Source organism: Lucilia cuprina, chromosome X (genome assembly GCF_022045245.1).
Source record: "Lucilia cuprina isolate Lc7/37 chromosome X, ASM2204524v1, whole genome shotgun sequence".
Classification (NCBI taxonomy): Eukaryota; Metazoa; Arthropoda; class Insecta; order Diptera; family Calliphoridae; genus Lucilia; species Lucilia cuprina.
The window spans coordinates 13,399,565-13,416,893 of record NC_060949.1 but is presented as its reverse complement, the minus strand read 5'-3'; the positions used below and the strand labels follow the sequence as shown (position 1 = coordinate 13,416,893).

Below are 17,329 nucleotides of genomic sequence, written 5' to 3'. Positions count from 1 at the left end.
TCCCACCATATTTTTTTAATTAATACTTGTATATACATTCTTGAAAAGATTTAAAAACAAATTGGTATTGTGTTTAGGACTTATAGCATATTTAATGATAATAAAACACTTTTTGGCAAAATTTAATCCGAATCGCACTATTCGAAATTTAAAACAGGTAAGCAAATATTTTTCCAAACTTTGCGTAACACAAATCTTATATATAGCTCTTTTATATGTGCTAAATATTTTCTTAAATATTACGTATTTTCTTTTTGTATTTATTACAAATATGTATTTTGTTGTTGTTTATATTTTAATAAAGATTTTTTCACTACACCAACCTAGAGATTCTATTAAATTAATATAGAGCAACAATTATAACGATTTGTAACTTTTTATTATGGCATAGAATTCATTATTTTTAACTTTTAAACTGTATATTAGATTAAAACGTCGCCGTATTATGGTTTTCAGATACTTTTTTTTTATTTAGACCGTAGTTTTGTTCGAAATATAAGTTGTATTTTTTATTAGTTGGTTTTCTTGTAGAGCATACGTTTCGTTTGAAAGTTAAAGCTAGAACTGATTCAAACAGGGCAACAGGTTGTTTATTCAAACCACCAACAAACGACCACAAAAGCAAAGAAATGTTAATGGCAGAGCAAAAGCCAAAACTTTAAACCAGTCAACACAACACGTCTTGAGAGTTTTAAGCATAAAGTATTACATTATAGACCAAAAACAAGATAAACATGTTTATGACTCGTACTCTTTGTAAGCAATATTGCTTCCTATTATAAAACAACAATAACGCAAGAAGTAACAAATACAAGAAAAACAACCTGCAGATCAAAGTTGAGACAGAGTTGTTTAATGTTGATACCCTATAAATCCATTAATGATACTAACATATGGACTATTTCGTGTCGCGAAAACCAATTCATAAAATCGATTTGGAAAAAAATTTGCACCAAAATACTACCTATTTCGCTTAATGGGATGCATATGTGTTTAAAAAAAATATTATATAATTAAAAAATAAGATTTGTCAATATTTGGCACTTTATTTTTTATTTTTTAAATAAAAAAATGGAAACAGATAAAAAAACTATCTAAACTGGTGAAAAGTTACACTCATTTGAATAAAACCCTGAATGACAAAGAAGTCCAACTTTAACTCCCTTGGCCAATACAGCTAACATTTTGTGTCCACTATCCAATTGCACTAACCCTGATGGAAATTTCATACAAATCGATTTTTAAAATTTAAATTTTAATTTATAGACATTTGCGTGTTGACATGACTATACTAGAGTGATAAGGAATGTCGCACTTTTACATACATAAGTAGTCCCATCCCTATATTGATCAAAATGGCAATTTATAAAGATTTTAAATTTTGGAAATTTCGGGAGCGATTTTTATAACTTTCGCAACAACTAAACATAAGCTAATTCAAACAATATTAGGCGTCGTGCCAATTTTAATCTTCTAAACTGGATTTGCAAAATATACAGTGTGAGACAAAAATGTATAAATGATGGTCAAATATTTAAACATTCGGTCATATTTATTAAACCAAAAACGATATTTAAAATAATTTTATGTCTTTTAGAACTGTATATATTGAGTATAGTTATAAACTAAAATAAATTAAAATGTACTTAATTATACTTCAGAAAAAAAATATTTTTATTTCATTTATACATACATATTTGGCGCGTAGTACTAAAGGAACATTTTTAATATAAATTAACATTTTCTAGTGCAAAATTTTTAGTATTTTGTATATTCTGTTTGGGTTTACTGCAGATTCAACTCTGAAAGTCATAAACTCGATCAGTTTGCCACATTCTTCTTGCGTTATGAACGTCTATTTGATTGTTATATTGAACTATAAAATTGTTATATGTTCTTAAATAAAATTGTATTTTATTAATAAAAAGGTTAAGACACATTTTGGGCAAAAAAAAAACGGCAAAAATCTAAATTTTTTTGAATTTTTAAATTAAAAAACGTATATTTTTGGATCTGTAAATGATATTGATCTGAATTTTTTTGTATATTATTGGAAATTTTGTTGTCTAACTATAAAGAAAAAATTGAGTCCATTTGGTCCAAAATTACGCCCGGTATTCAAAAAAAGGCGGACCAAGGTATGGTAAATTTTGTATCACTAAATTTTTAAATGCCTATAACTCGGATATTATAAGAGATAATAGTATTTTTTCAAGATCTCGTCGAGCGCTTTCAGAAAATATAAAAATCTTTTTTTGTTGAAAAACAAAAAAATCGCACGAGTTTAAATATTATACATGTCGTAGGTACCCTACTTTGAGCCGCCACAGCTCCGTCCCTGGGGCATCTGCGGGGTTCATCTTCAAAACTTAAACTCGAATACTCCTTGGCTACGCTCACGCCAAATTTTATCGGATCAGCCGTTTAGAAATGCCAGATTTATTTCCAAAAAATTTCCATTCTGCCCCACTGTGTACTGTAGCAATAACATTTTTACAGTTTTTGGAAGAAATCGAGTGGTTCTACCTTATTTCTGGGAACATTATCCAGTTGCATCATAGTATTTTCAACGTTTCGACGTTTTAATCATAATATCAATAGAAATTTCGACATTTATGATTCCATACATTTTATGACATCCATCAATTCTACCCTGCTAGAGAAAGGGCTAACAAGCCTCTTTTTACAGACAGCTCTTCTATTAGAATTCTCTAAAAGGTTTCAAAAACTGGACGTTTGACGATATGATAAATGTTATATAGACAGATGAGCCTAATTAATCTTCTCTTCATTAAAAGGGATATTTTTAGGGATATTTTTCATCAGAAGACGTACGAAAAAGGTATAAAATCAATAGTAACGTGAATGCCGAAATGTCTACTGATATTATGAAGCCATTTTATCGGAATATTTTTAAAGATTATGGTCAAAACGTTGAAAACACTATAATGCAACTGGATAATGACCCCAAAAGCTAAAACCAAAAACATATTTCCTAAAGGAGTCTTCACACGATCACACTTTACGTACGTAAAGTCTAATGAAAAAGTAAGATGAAATTCCATCCGTATTTGAAAAAAGATAATAAAAGTCGTATGATTTATACGGTTGGTATAAAACAATAACAAAGTGAGATGGAAACAGCTTTTTCACTTTTTTGAGTTTAAATAAAAATACATCCCTGATCTAATACGACAAAGAGAGCCATACGAATGTCAAATTTTCCATCAGTATTTTACTTTATGTGATAAGGTTTCATTACCTATCGTGTTTAGACGATCGCATCCGTATACTTCAACATAAAGTTTTGATCATATTACTTGTGTGCTCGTGTGAAGGGGCCTTTGAATAAATAATATTCGTTGACTTAGAGAAAAAGTGTGTACTAATTTTTCCCTTTCTGATTTATATTCAAAATGCTTATTAATGCTTTCCACAACAGTCTTGTGTGTGGTTCGAATTTCATAAATTTTGGTTCAGTCGTTGTCATAATAATTCGTAATTCCATCAAAAATGTAGCAAAAATACTAATATTTCCTTTGCAGTTTAATTTGTCAAAAATATTAATATTTATAAATTCAAAAATCACACAAATTCAAAAACTTTAGTTCTTTTTATCCGTAATTTTTTAAAATTTTAACCTCTTAATTTACAAAAAAAAATTGTTTTCATAAAAGGTTTATAAAACAAAATTTTTATACAAAATATATTTTAAAAACCGTTTATTAGTGAATAAGAGGGTAAGTAAATAAGTAGAAATTACTTTTGTTTCTTCATTTAAAAAATAATAATTTTACCGTCTTCGTTCGTCCCTTTTTAATTTTTTGGAATAATTGCAACTTCTAATTAAAAATATAATTCTGTTTAAAATTAAGGAGTGGACTTTATGAAAAACACGAAACTCCCCCTTTTACACATTTTAATTTAATTTTTCTAAAATCTATCTTTTAATTGATTACAGCAATATACTTCTCAAGTATTTGGATATTTCCGAAAAGTACCTAAACTACACATAATTACCCGTTAAGTTTGAATTACCCACATATATATTATACCCACTACCACACCAGTACTAGTACTTTTGCCTGCACGCAGACAATTTCATCAATATCAAGGCGAATTCATATAAGGTGGTGTTAATCAATCAGCTGATAATTTTTTTCTTAATTCGCCTGGTTTTCCTAGCTGTCAAAGTTTGTTATTGCTTACATTTTTAACCCTATACGGAATTGCACATACACATACATATATATTCCGGGGACCTATCAAAATATATTTTTTAAATTTTCTTTTATATTGAAATAATAATACCCATCACCTTCGTGAGGGGTATAATTTTGTTTAAATAAGGAAAACTCGTATTTTAATAACCAAAACTCTTTCCTGAAGGGAACTTTTGATAGGGCTTGGAATCAGTTATAGATCAGTCCTCAGTTCTACATTACTCTTTTGGTCTATTGGAATTTTGCCTTTGCCTAAGATGACGGCTCTTTTCCTTTCCACTGTCTAGCTTCTCTTTCCTCGCTTTTCGGGGGCTTCTTTTGAGGTACCCGTATCTTAGAGGTTGATTTCGACGACGTGGTCGTCTATGGAATATCTTTCTTGGCGTTGTCACCTTACTCTCATTATTCTGACTTCCTTTAAGTGAAGTAAGGCTTGGCTTCGATTGTGTATTAGAGGGTTAGGTTTACTCTCAGTTGTCAACTCTTCGGGAGACAGTCTGATTTTTTCTTTGGAGTGTCGTTGGATTGTCTAACTATGATTTCCTTAAGCGTCTTTTCAACTTCCTCCTCTGTGCTCCAGATAGTCTTATAGATAGTAATAGGTAGTTTATCTATGCAATCACTCACCTGTTTCACCATTTGCTTTACTTCGTCCTTTCGCTATACTCGTACTTTTAAACCAGTAATAATCGTTAAAGTCATTTTCTAAAGGGGACCTTGTATAGTCAATTATGGATCGATCATCATTAAGTTTGGTTAAGAGATTAATTAATGAGCGTTGAAGTCATTTTCAGGAGGAAGGGTCATTTATGTTCCGATTGTAAAAAAGTTGCTAGAGAGGTTTTGGTCCGTAAGAAACTTACTAATACCTTATTTCATCGCTATACTCGACTGTTTAGGCCAGTAATAAGCGCTAATGTCATTTTAGGAGGGGATCTTATATGGGAAATAGGGTCAATTATGGACCGATCCTCAAAAAATTTGGTAGAAAGATTTTGATTCATATGAAGCTTACTTATACAGAATTTTATAGCTGTACTCGAATGTTTAGGCCAGTAATGAGTGTTAGTCATTTTGTAAAGGGACCTTATATGGACCGATACTCAAAAAATTTTGGCTTATGTCCAATTTCATCAGTATACTCGTACATCTAAATCAATTATGCTCGTTAAAGCTGTTTTTTGGAAGTCCACTTTTATTTATTTTCAATACCATACAAACCTTAGCAATATAGAATATTTGTGTAAAATTTCAACAGTCCAGCTCCTCTCTTGTGGGTCCTATTGTAATTTCAACGGACAGACGGAATTTAATGCCCCCTTTAGAAAATTACATTAACGCTAAGTACTGGCATAATATTGCGAGCACATAGATTATATTCAAGTAAACATGTTTTATATGAATCAAAAACCGTTTACAAAAAGTTATGAAGATAGATCAATAAATACCCCTCATAGAAGGTCCTCATTAAAAATTTGATGGGGAGAATTTAGAAAAACATAAAAAGAATACTAAGAAATTCTTCATTCCGAATTTAATGAGGACTGATTTATAACTGACCCAATCCCCTATCCAAGGATCCCTTTATGAAAGAGTTTTGCTTATTAAAATACGAGTTTTTCTTATTTAAAATACGAGTATTACGATGAAATTGCAGATTAGTTAAAAATATCGCGATCGCTATTTTATTAATATCGCTCGTTTTAAATCGCGAGTTTTATTTTTAAACAACGCGAACAAAATTTTAATTCGAGTTTTTTGTTTTTATATCCTACACTACTATAGTGGAGATGGTATTATGCTTTTGTGCTGATGTTTGTAACACCCAAAAATCAAAAAATCAAATCAGAATCACTTCCTGAGTTGATTTAGCTACGTCCGTCCGTCTGTCTGTGTGTCCATGTAAATGTGCGCACGCTACAGTTTCTGCAAAACTTAGTTTTATAGAACGAAAAATGATACTACTGATTTTTATAGTGATCGGGCCTCATTTGACCCTAGTCCCTAGCCCTCTTCAGAAAATGCATTGAAGGTCAGAATTCACTTATGATTTCTAATAAAACGATTAAAATCTACATAAATAACTTTGAAGTAGACGTTAATTCCTCTACCAAAATCTATAAGGATAGGCCAAAATTTACCCTTACTCTCCTGTGAGCCCTCTTGTAGAAAATCTCCTTTTTTGTCAATAATACGTAAAAATATTCCACAATACGGTTAAAAAACAAATTAAATGCTTTATTTTTTCACAAACCCTGCATTCTAAGAAAGTGTCAAAAAGGCAACCTTTACCTTGTATATTTGTAATTTTTTTTAATATGTACTGTTGGACTAGATCATATTTTTTTGTCACCGACTGTTTAATTACTTGTTTGTTTTTTTGTTCGTACTTTCCAATACCCATATGTTGTTGTTGTTAATACTGCGTCTGTTAATGCGTGTATTATTGCTAGTGCAAATTTTTGTCATTATTCTTTCTGTCGTGTACGTACATGCCTTTGTTATTTATTTAAACATATATAAATAAGCATAATGTGTGTACCAACAATATTTGAATATATTTGTTTTTGGATAACGGACCACTTGATATTTATAATTTGTAAATTCTTTGTGGTCCATAAAGATTATTTTTTATTTTTAAAGACAGTAGCAATCGAACCTGAACATGAGCAACATCATATGTACGACAAATATCTCGCGCATTATTAAAATATTTATTTTTGTAATAAGTATTTTGTTTTATTGCGACATTTTTGGCGACCGAGACAGAACACGGCACTTAAGTTTTAAATAAAACTCAATTATTTACTTTCGTTTTTGAATTTTTGGAAATTTTGGAATTTCCTGGCCCGTAAAGCTACATTTTTGTAGAACTTGTGTAGACCAGTTGCACGAATATTGTCTTTTTGGTGCAGCAGAACCAATTTGTGGTACTGTTACAAATTCTTTCGAGAAATTCTTAGAGCCAACTTTAGAGCTGTAGTTCTCTTTAGTAGAACAGAAAAAAATGTTTTCTATAATTTCAAAACCAATTTGTAATCCAAATAAAAAATTAAATTTACTTGATTTCTCATTTTTTAGTAGAACAAATTAAATTCTTTTATTTTGTAATTACAATAATTTGTGGCTCAAATAAATAATTAAATTTATTTGCTAAACAAAATTTTGTAGAAAAAAAACAAGTTAATTTTTGTGTTTCAATATTTTTTGTAGTTTAAGAAATACCTGGTACTAAAAGATACAAGATTTGTAATAGGTATTTTTTTAAGGTTTCCTATAAAATATTTTGTTATAAATTTTCGAAAGTTTATATAAAAAATGGCCAACAAGGTCAAAGATATGCCAGAATTAAATAATTCTGGAAGTCCAGAATTGGCCTCTCTGAACTTACAAAGGGTCACAATGAAAGGAAACATTACTTGCTTAGAAAAAAATCGATAAAGATGGAAATACTGCTGATACAACAATTTTGCAATGTCGGCTCGAAATTTTAGAGTCCTACTTCAAACAAATTTCCCATATTCAAGGGAAAATTTAAAAAAACTTAGTCCTTCCGATGTCTCTAGGAGTGACTTGGAAGAAATAAATATTGCAGCCAAGGACAAATTATGTCCAACTTACCAGTTGATCGCCTAAGAGCTCAACCTATAGCTCCAATGTCAGATGACCCTAATAATAGAGAATCAGTAACTCTCGGTCACCTGCTGAGTGGTTCATCGCTGGTGTCTATACCTCAGGAAACGTTTGATTTTTCAAAGTTTTCCGCATTAAATCGATGGCAACAAATTTAGTATCTCAAAAATAAATTTTGACAACTGTGGTCCCGAGATTATCGTTTATCGCTACAAGAACGTTCGAAATGGTCTAAAACACAACCAAATATCAAGATTGGACAACTAGTCATTATCCATAAAGATAATACTCCACCACACAGAATTGGTTCCTTGCAAGAGTCACAAAAACAATTTTTGGTACTGATGGACATGTACGAGTAGTGGAATTAAAATCGGCTAATGGTTCTTGTCAGCGACCTATACTCAAGGTGGCCCCTTTACGTAATTTATAAGATCTTTGAAACGCAGACCTTTCAACGGGGGGAGAATGTTGGAGGAGATCATATTTTTTGTCACCGACTGAATTGGTTCCTTGCAAGAGTCACAAAAACAATTTTTGGTACTGATGGACATGTACGAGTAGTGGAATTAAAATCGGCTAATGGTTCTTGTCAGCGACCTATACTCAAGGTGGCCCCTTTACGTAATTTATAAGATCTTTGAAACGCAGACCTTTCAACGGGGGGAGAATGTTGGAGGAGATCATATTTTTTGTCACCGACTGTTTAATTATTTGTTCGTTTTTTCATTCGTATTTTCCAATACTCTTATGTTGTTGTTAATACTGCGTCTGTTAATGGGTGTATTGTTGTTAGTGCAAATTTTTGTCATTCTTCTTTCTGTCGTGTACGTGCATGCATTTGTTATTTATTTAAATATAAGTAATCATAATGTGTGTACCAACAATAGTTGAATATTTTTGTTGAAGTCTTTAGAACTTTAAATGTTGAATTTATTTAAAGCAAGGGTGCAAAGAGTACCGCATAGGGCTTGCGCATGGTACTCTTTTGTTTTTGTAAATGCGCTTTTCTATAGGCAGTGTGTTTCTTGACACTTATATGCGCTTAACACTAGCAATACGTTGTTGTTGTTCTTTACAGTATACAAGCAAGAGTAAAACAACAACACTTTCGTATTCATTGCTGGTAAACATTGACAAGACTTGAGGACAGTAAAGAGACTGTCTCCGCTCCCGCTTACAAAAAGGACACTAAAGTGACGACTGCCTTCATTCTCGATTACAAAGGGTACATTCGTGACGAATGACCCAAAACATACGAATTACAGTCATCCAGGTGGTTAACTATTAGTGGAAATTACATTCTTTTTAATATGCATTGACTCCCAGCTGTTCGACAAAGAGTCAATGCATACGAAAAAGACAGTAATTTCCACTAATAGTTAACCACCTGGATGATCGTAATTCGTATGTTTTGGGTCATTCATCACGAATGTACCCCTTAAAATCGAGAATGAAGACAGTCGTCACTTTAGTGTCCTCTTTGTAAGCGGGAGCGGAGACAGTCGTCTCTTTACTGTCCTCAAGTAACCTAGAGATTATACTCTTAAAAGTAGTTTTTTTTGTTGTACTTCCGAAAGTAGTTATTTTACCCATCTTTTGGAGAAATGATTATTACTTTCTACTAATATGCCACCATCTGGTTGACTCAAATTTATATCTTTCGGGTCAATAGTCACATTATTGTCCCATAGTATTCTAGAGAGTAGACACTTGAAATTTTTAAATTTTAGTTCCATTAATATCTTACTACCTGGCTGACTCCAATTCGTATGTTTTTGGTCTTTCGTCACAAATAAACTCTTTGTAAACGAGAATGAAGACAGTCGTCACTTTAGTGTCCCCTTTATAAGCGAGAGCGAAGGCAATCGTCTCTTTACTGTCTTTTTGTAGGGAGTAGAGTGACGATTGACTTCCTCGTAGGACAAGCCCATGTTAAAATGGTTGGTCACGTAGGTAGTCAGGTGGCTAGGGGCCACCACAAGTGGTAGGATAAGTGGTCAGTTCGGGACTGTCCCGTCGAACTGCTGGGAACTTTTGGGCACTCCTGATTTAAAGAGTATGTGTACCAAATTTCTTCAAAACGGAATGGGTGAACCTAAACTAAACTAGAATAAAAAATTATTGTTAATATTTATAATTAAAGATTAAAATCCCCAAAAATAGCTCAAAAATTATATAAAATTCCAAAATTTCACGAAAATCTGTTAAACAAATTTATAGTCTCTTTTCTATATATACAAATAATATATAAGTTATATGCGTTTAAGTGTATTTCTGAAGAGAACTTTGTACGGAAACTATGACCAACTGTGGTCCGATAGAAAAATTTTTACGGTAACATTTCTGTACACAAAAGTAATAATTGTGCCAAATTTCATATAAACATCTTATGCAAAATCAAATACATTTGCTAAAATCGATATGTTAATGTTTCAGTGAGTTATAAGTGTTAAAGTGACTTTCGGAAAGGGACCTTGTATGAGGATATGACTAAATATGGACGAACGTGAAAGTTTTTCCATTGCATGAATTCTATTGGTAATAAACTTTTATTTGTGAAATTTTGTGAAGATACCATCTAGCGGAAGTTATAAACAATAAACACATTTTCCGGAAACATGTACCTTTGTATGGGAGGTATATGAAGTTGTGAATATTCAACCGGTGGCAAGCTTTCAATGAGAAGCAAAATTGTGGTGATTTTCATGGAATTATATTGCACAGTTTTTGTGTAAATTACAATAAATTGGGAACAAGTAAAATTGATAATTTTGGCTATACCGAATCTAATATGTATACTCTCTCCTAGAAACATTATTGTGATATTACTCATCTCATAAACCTTATATGAGAAGTAGGGTGAATTATTAAACGTTTTTATAAAATCTTTCATATAATTTTTAGACCGATTCTGGTTTATATAAAACATACACTATACGCATTAAATCCGGTAGGAAGATTTCCATTCCGATAAAAGTTGTTAAATTTTGGGTGGAAAGAAATTTTTTATGTCATATTTCATCTCTACACTCATAAGCCAGTAATGAGCGTTAAAGTACGATTTTGGCATGGAACTTATGTGTGTCGAATTCCATTGCTGTACTTGGATTTTCAAGACAGTAATTAGCGTTTGTCATTTTTTGAAAGGGACCTTTTACAGGGGTTAGGGTCAATTATGGACCGATCAATTTAAAATTTGGTAGAGAGTTTTCAACCCACATGGAACTTATGTGTGTCGAATGTCATTCATATACTCGTCTTTTTAACCTGTAATGAGCGTTGAAGTAAGTTTTTAAAGGGGACCTTATATGGGGGTAGGATCAATTATGGACCGATCCATATTAAATTTGCGAGTCGAAATCTCTAACTCGCATGAAACTTATTTGTGTTAAATTTCATCGTTAAATTCTTATTTTTAAGCCAGTAATGAGCGTTATAGCGATTTTTCGAAAGAGACCTTGTATTGGAAATAGAGTGAATTATGGACCGATTCTCAAAAAATTTGGTAGAAAGATTTTGGATCATATGAAACATTTTTCTGCCGAATTTCATCGCTAAACTAGTATGGGAGCTATCCGAAAAAGTGGACCGTTATTGCCCATTTTCAATACCAAACAAACCTTAGGAATGGAGAATATTTATGAGAAAATTCAACTGTTTTTTTTTTTTTTTTTAAATTTTGATTCATAACTTCTCTCGATGTGAATTAGATTATAGACTATACATTTCAATTATTTCATTTTGTACGTGAAATATTCAAAGTTTATTACAAAATATTTTACTGGGAGAAAACGTAATGAATTTCCAAACTTTAGTAAAAAATCTCCAAATTTCCTTCTAACTGCCATTTCAAAAACGCCAGATCTGACGGGAGAAATTAGCAATGCCGGCTCCAATATGCTCAAAAAGTTTTTATGTAATAATTTGTTTGTTTCTTTTTTTTCGGCACTGTATACATATGATGAATCCATACATAGTACTGTTTCGAAAATTATTTCTTAAATTATAATTTAAGTAAGTGAAACTTTTTCCTGTGTTTTATTTATTTTCATAATTTTAAACACAAAATATAATTAATTAATTTTAAAAAATCGGCAAGCAAACAATTGAAAAAATAAAAAAGAAAAATTGGATCGTGCATTTGTTATACATTTATTTAAGTTCATAGCCAATAAACTACACATACAAAAAATATAATTTTTATTTAAACAAAATATTTATAAGAAACATTACAACAAAGAACATTACAAACAAAAAAACCTCGAGTATTACAAAATGTAGGAATAACAATATGAATACAAACAGTTAACTATAAAATACATTTTTTATAAAATATTAAATAAAACTCAAAATAAAGCTTAGGACATTTCCTTTAAGAGCTTTGTGGTCACCTAGTGGGATGCAAAAAGCACATATAAAAAATGTTTTAGCTTGAATTTTTTAATTAATAGATATCCCGATCGCATCCCACTTAATGCTCCTAAAGAAATGGACTAAGCTTTCTTTTGAGCTTATAGGGGAAAAGAAAGTGCAAAATATCGAAAAAAAGTCTTGAATTAAAAATATGTTTTTTATAGATATTCCACCAGCATCCCATCATATATTTTTTATAATAAATTAAAAAATTAAAAATTTATTGTTGCTTAAAAAGAAGGAAATGCCCTACTTTTAAGAACAACAAAACACACTTAGAATGATACTTCTTTCGAGTAAATGAGATTTTAATCTTAATTAATTGGAACTATTTAGACTTAGTTTAGTGATTAGTCACCAGGCATTTGGCACCAAGCACATAATTTATATGGTATAACTGCGTACTCAGTTTTTAATTTTCTGATTGTTTGTCCTTTTTAAAGGACTTTAAAATTTGAGGTACATACAATTTTCAAAATTTTTATAAAATATTTTTAGCCAAACTATTATAACAATATGGGTATCAAACTAAAAAGGACAATTGCAGTATTTTTATCTCGTATTTTGTTTTATTTTTAAGAAATAAAAATATGTAATAAATATTCTTATAAAAGTTTATCCTTTATTATCCTTGAAATTTTATACAAAATTGTTCAACAAAAAATAAAGACATTAGAATGGAGTAAAAAAGTCTGAAATTTTGTCTTCATAGCTCCATTTGTTTAATTTTTATAATATATTTTAAATATCTCAATAAATTAATAAAATTTTTCACCTCTGAAAATTTCAAAGTCCTTTTTTTAAATACATATTATGTAGAAAAATTAGAAATTTGATATTGTGGAACCGAGTTTCTTTATCTCTATAATAAAGAGTTAAAAAAGTGGAAACTTTGAAGAATATGAAAGGATAAAATTCGATTAAGGATATCTTGCATCTTTTATCCTTTTATGTTAAAACTACCTCCTGGGAAAGTATATTTTCCTTTAAATTTAACACAATTATTCCGAACTCTATAGTTATTCTAAATTCTATATATCTTTTAAAAATACTTTTGACCTCCCAGTAATGTTATCAAAGTAGTTTATTATGTAGTTTTCATTAAAAATACAACAGGGCGAAGGTATATCATGTGCAATTAGTAAACCACGATATACATAAATATTTAAAGAAGTTAGGAAAGTATAGCCGGACTGGGCCGTCCTACACTAGTTGTGAATTTCTTTCAAATGTGATTTATTTAGTAATATTTTATTTGCTGAATTTTATTTCAATTGCGACATATTGAAGAAAAACTAATGGTCTTGCTCATGTGTGCAACAATTTTCCCAATTTGTTGTACGGTGCAATCAATTACAATTACTTTTAATTTTTAATTGACCAATAACCAATTACAATTAAATGTAATTGTAATTAAAGTTATGCCAAATACAAAATATATTCCGTAGAAGAATATAGTTTGTATGTGTAGAATACAAAATAATTTTGAAAACTATCATATTTCAAACACTAGTACCCCGTTTCTGTACATTTTTGTGAGAACTTATAACATAGAGAAGTATGGAACAAAAAAGTCCATCGTTTCTCTATTTATGTGTAAAAAGTGTTTCTGTAACTTAAAGAGAGAAAAGCAGAGTAGACATTTTTTGCACTCGTGAATACAATTTTATTTATTTCTCTCGTTTTACAACTCAGTTTCACGAGATTTATTTTTAATCTCGCGAGATCTATTTTTTTAAACTCTTCATTTTTTATGTTCACTTCAGGAGCGATATTTATATATATTGTTTATTTAATTTCTCTCACAAGAGATATCAAAATGAATAGAATTTGAATAAAACTCACATACAGAAAATGTGTGCACGAAAAACCGGTTGATTGGCGGTGGTAAAAAATAAATTTAGTAGGAAGGATGTACGTACATATGTATGTAAAAGATGGATGTGTGTGGAGTGAAAAAGGGTTTATGGCGACAAACAAATTTTTCAAAAAATAAAAATGTTTATTTGCAAAACAAAAACTTACATATATGATGCAATTATGACGTTGCATTAGAAAAAATACTAATAATAAAAATTTGTTAATATTGCATTAATTATTTTTGTAAAATACAAAAAATAAAAAAATTGCTATTTCTATTTGCACACGTGCACAAAGATCGTAAAAAGCCATATAATCATAATGAAATTTCTGGAAATTTACCACATTTTAAAAATTTACGAATATCTACAGACAAACATAACTCTTTAAAGTTTACACACGCATATACATAAATATACATGTATGTTTACACACTTACACATAAAAAAGTTAATTTTCATTTTCTTAATATTTACAATATTATAGAACTCATGAAATACTCTTTTTTACTCGTTTCATGAGAGAAATTTATTTCCGCTCTTTAAATTTAAATATCACTCGTGAAATTTATTTTTAAAAGTCACTAGAAAAAAAGATAAATTCACAAGAAAGTAAACAATTTATTTCGCTCGAATTAATATCACTCGAGAGAGAAATCAATTTGAACGCTCTTCCTACTCTGGAGAAAAGGCAACAACAGGGATGGAAAAATTGGTACGATGGTACTTTTTTGATATTATTTGATGTCCAATAGTACAGTGGTACTCCCTAGTCTTATTTAATACTTTCAGTGCCATAATCTCAATATCCAACAAGTATGAATTTATAGTCGGACATTGCCGACCATATGATACCCTACACCAGTCAGTATTTTGATTTTTTTTTAATAAAGCATTTAATTAGTTTTATTGTGGAATATTTTTACTTATTGTTGACAAAAAAACAAGATTTTCTACAAGAGGGCTCATAGGGGAGAAGGGGTAAATATGGGCCTATCCTTATAAATTTTGGTAGATGAATTTACGTCTACTACAAAGTCATTTATGTAGATTTTAATCGTTTTATAAGTAATTATAAGTTAATTTTGACCTTCAAGTCATTTTCTGAAGGGAGTCTGTATAAGGGCTAGGGTCAAATGAGGCCCGATCACAATAAACATTAGTATTGCCATTTATTGTTCTATAAAACTATTTTTTACGGTTGTATGGGAGCTAGGAAAAATAATGGACCGATTTTAACCATTTTCAATAGCGATCGTCCTTGAACCAAAAAAGAGTATGTGCCAAATTTCATCAAATTATCTTTAAAATTGCGAACAAGGTTTACATGGACACACAGGCAGACGAACGGACGCACGGACATAGCTAAATCGACTCAGAAAGTGATTCTGAGGCGATTGGTATACTTTAAGGTGGGTCTAAGACCAATATTTTTGGGTGTTACAAACATCAGCACAAACGCCCCACTATAGTGGTGTAGGGTATAATTATTGTTTAACCTGTAGTTAATCCGTACATATGGTTTTTGACATTTACGAAAACCAAAAGCAAAAACAAAATACATGGGAAATGTTGTTGTTGCAGAACTGCCACCACCTTATCTGAATTCGCCTTGATCAATATTTTATTTATTGAAAACATTTATATGTTTATGACAATTATAAATTTGAGAATGATTTGAAAAATAATTATTTTGACAACAAATAAATAATGATAATTATGTAAACATATTATATTATTTAGAACCATTTAAACTATCAAATAACCATTAAATTGTAGGATTTTACACGTTTATTCATATAATGTTTAAGATATAAGTAAAATACGTTTACTGTAAAAAATATTTTGGTATCGCTATTTTTATATCAGTTGTATGGTTTATCCGTACTAGATCGGATTAAATAAAGTGTTAAACAAACGCAGAGCTTAAATAACTGTGAAAAGTATATAATATCTAAAAATATAATAGGAAACAATATAAATTTCAATAGAAATATAAAATACATAAAATAGGGTATATAAAAAATTAATAATTGAAAAAAAAAATACATTGTGTTTATATTGGAATGAAAGTGTGGATATATATTTTTTATGGGAATACCAGTGCTTGGAAGTTTTGTGTTTGTTTAAAAGAAAATTAACAAATAATTACTTTTTACACCGAGCACATTAGAGTAATCATATTATGTTTAATATGTTATCATAATATGTTTACTTGAAGACATGTGATTATTTGAAACCATATAATAGTTACTTGAAACAATAATATGATTACTTGAAGCCGTTATATGATTACATGAAACCATAATGTGGTTGCTTCAAACTACAATATGATGCTACAACATCACATTATGATTAATAAAACTATATTATAATAAAATATTTCAACTATATTTAATCATAATATTATACGTTATTATACTAATAATGATCATAATATTATATTTTTTGATAGTAAAAATGATCATAATATGTTTTATCTTTAACCATAATTCTAACCATAATATGTTGCTCTTAGATTATGGTTACTACAACTTTATTTTTTCTCTGCGTGTACAGAATATTGTTAGATATTTTCTGAACATTTTACTGACAATGCTGTAAGATCTGACAACCGTGTATCTCGGCTTTTAGATAACTAAATCGAAAAAAAATTCGCGTTGGAATATACAAAAATCCGTTTTCAAGCACAAAAGTACCGATTTTTCAGTTTTTCGCCTTTTTTCTCAATTTGTTATACCAGTTTTGTTCCAACTTTCCCAACCCAACTTTTCCGATACATATTTTTAAAATTTTAGAATGCTAAATTTAAAATATTTTCGCATTAAAATAACCAAAAATAAGTTTTTATACACAGAAGTACCAATTTTTACATTTTTCCTAGTTTTCACCTATTATTTACCCCTTCTAGTCCAATCTTTGGAAAGTTATATAGCCTATTGACGCTTCCAAACATATATCTTTCTATGTTCCAAATTAAAAGAAAATTTCGTTATGTCATGATAGACGCACAAACATAAAAACAAAGTATCAAGGAAATATATACTATATATTAGGATATCAGGATTGGCTGCTATAGTCGCCAGAGTTAAACCCGATTGATAATTTATTGTAAAACTAGCTTATAACCCGCTTCCTTGTAAGCGAGCCATTTTATAGGCATTGTAAAATTGTGGTAACCTCTCTATTTTTTAATGT

At 30.0% G+C, this 17,329-nt stretch overlaps 1 protein-coding gene and 1 long non-coding RNA gene across 6 annotated transcripts in view; one reads left to right on the top strand and one right to left on the bottom strand.

Annotated features, from left to right (window-relative positions):
• Positions 1–703, bottom strand: part of LOC111687833 (serine-rich adhesin for platelets) — a 240,311-nt gene extending 239,608 nt beyond the window's left edge. For 2 of the 4 annotated variants that reach the window (XM_046956691.1, XM_046956696.1), the window contains exon 1: positions 324–703. The gene's annotated coding sequence lies outside the window, so the exon portion shown is untranslated. The remainder of the gene's footprint in view (positions 1–323) is intronic. The other 2 variants (XM_046956694.1, XM_046956704.1) reach the window with 2 other exon arrangements.
• The window catches only part of LOC124421458, a 67,378-nt gene that overhangs the window by 614 nt on the left and 49,435 nt on the right, over positions 1–17,329 (top strand). The window contains exon 2 of one of the 2 annotated variants that reach the window (XR_006941672.1): positions 3,962–3,997. The exons of the other annotated variant lie outside the window; for it this stretch is intronic. This is a non-coding gene — a long non-coding RNA (uncharacterized LOC124421458). The remainder of the gene's footprint in view (positions 1–3,961; positions 3,998–17,329) is intronic. 2 annotated transcript variants of the gene reach the window in all.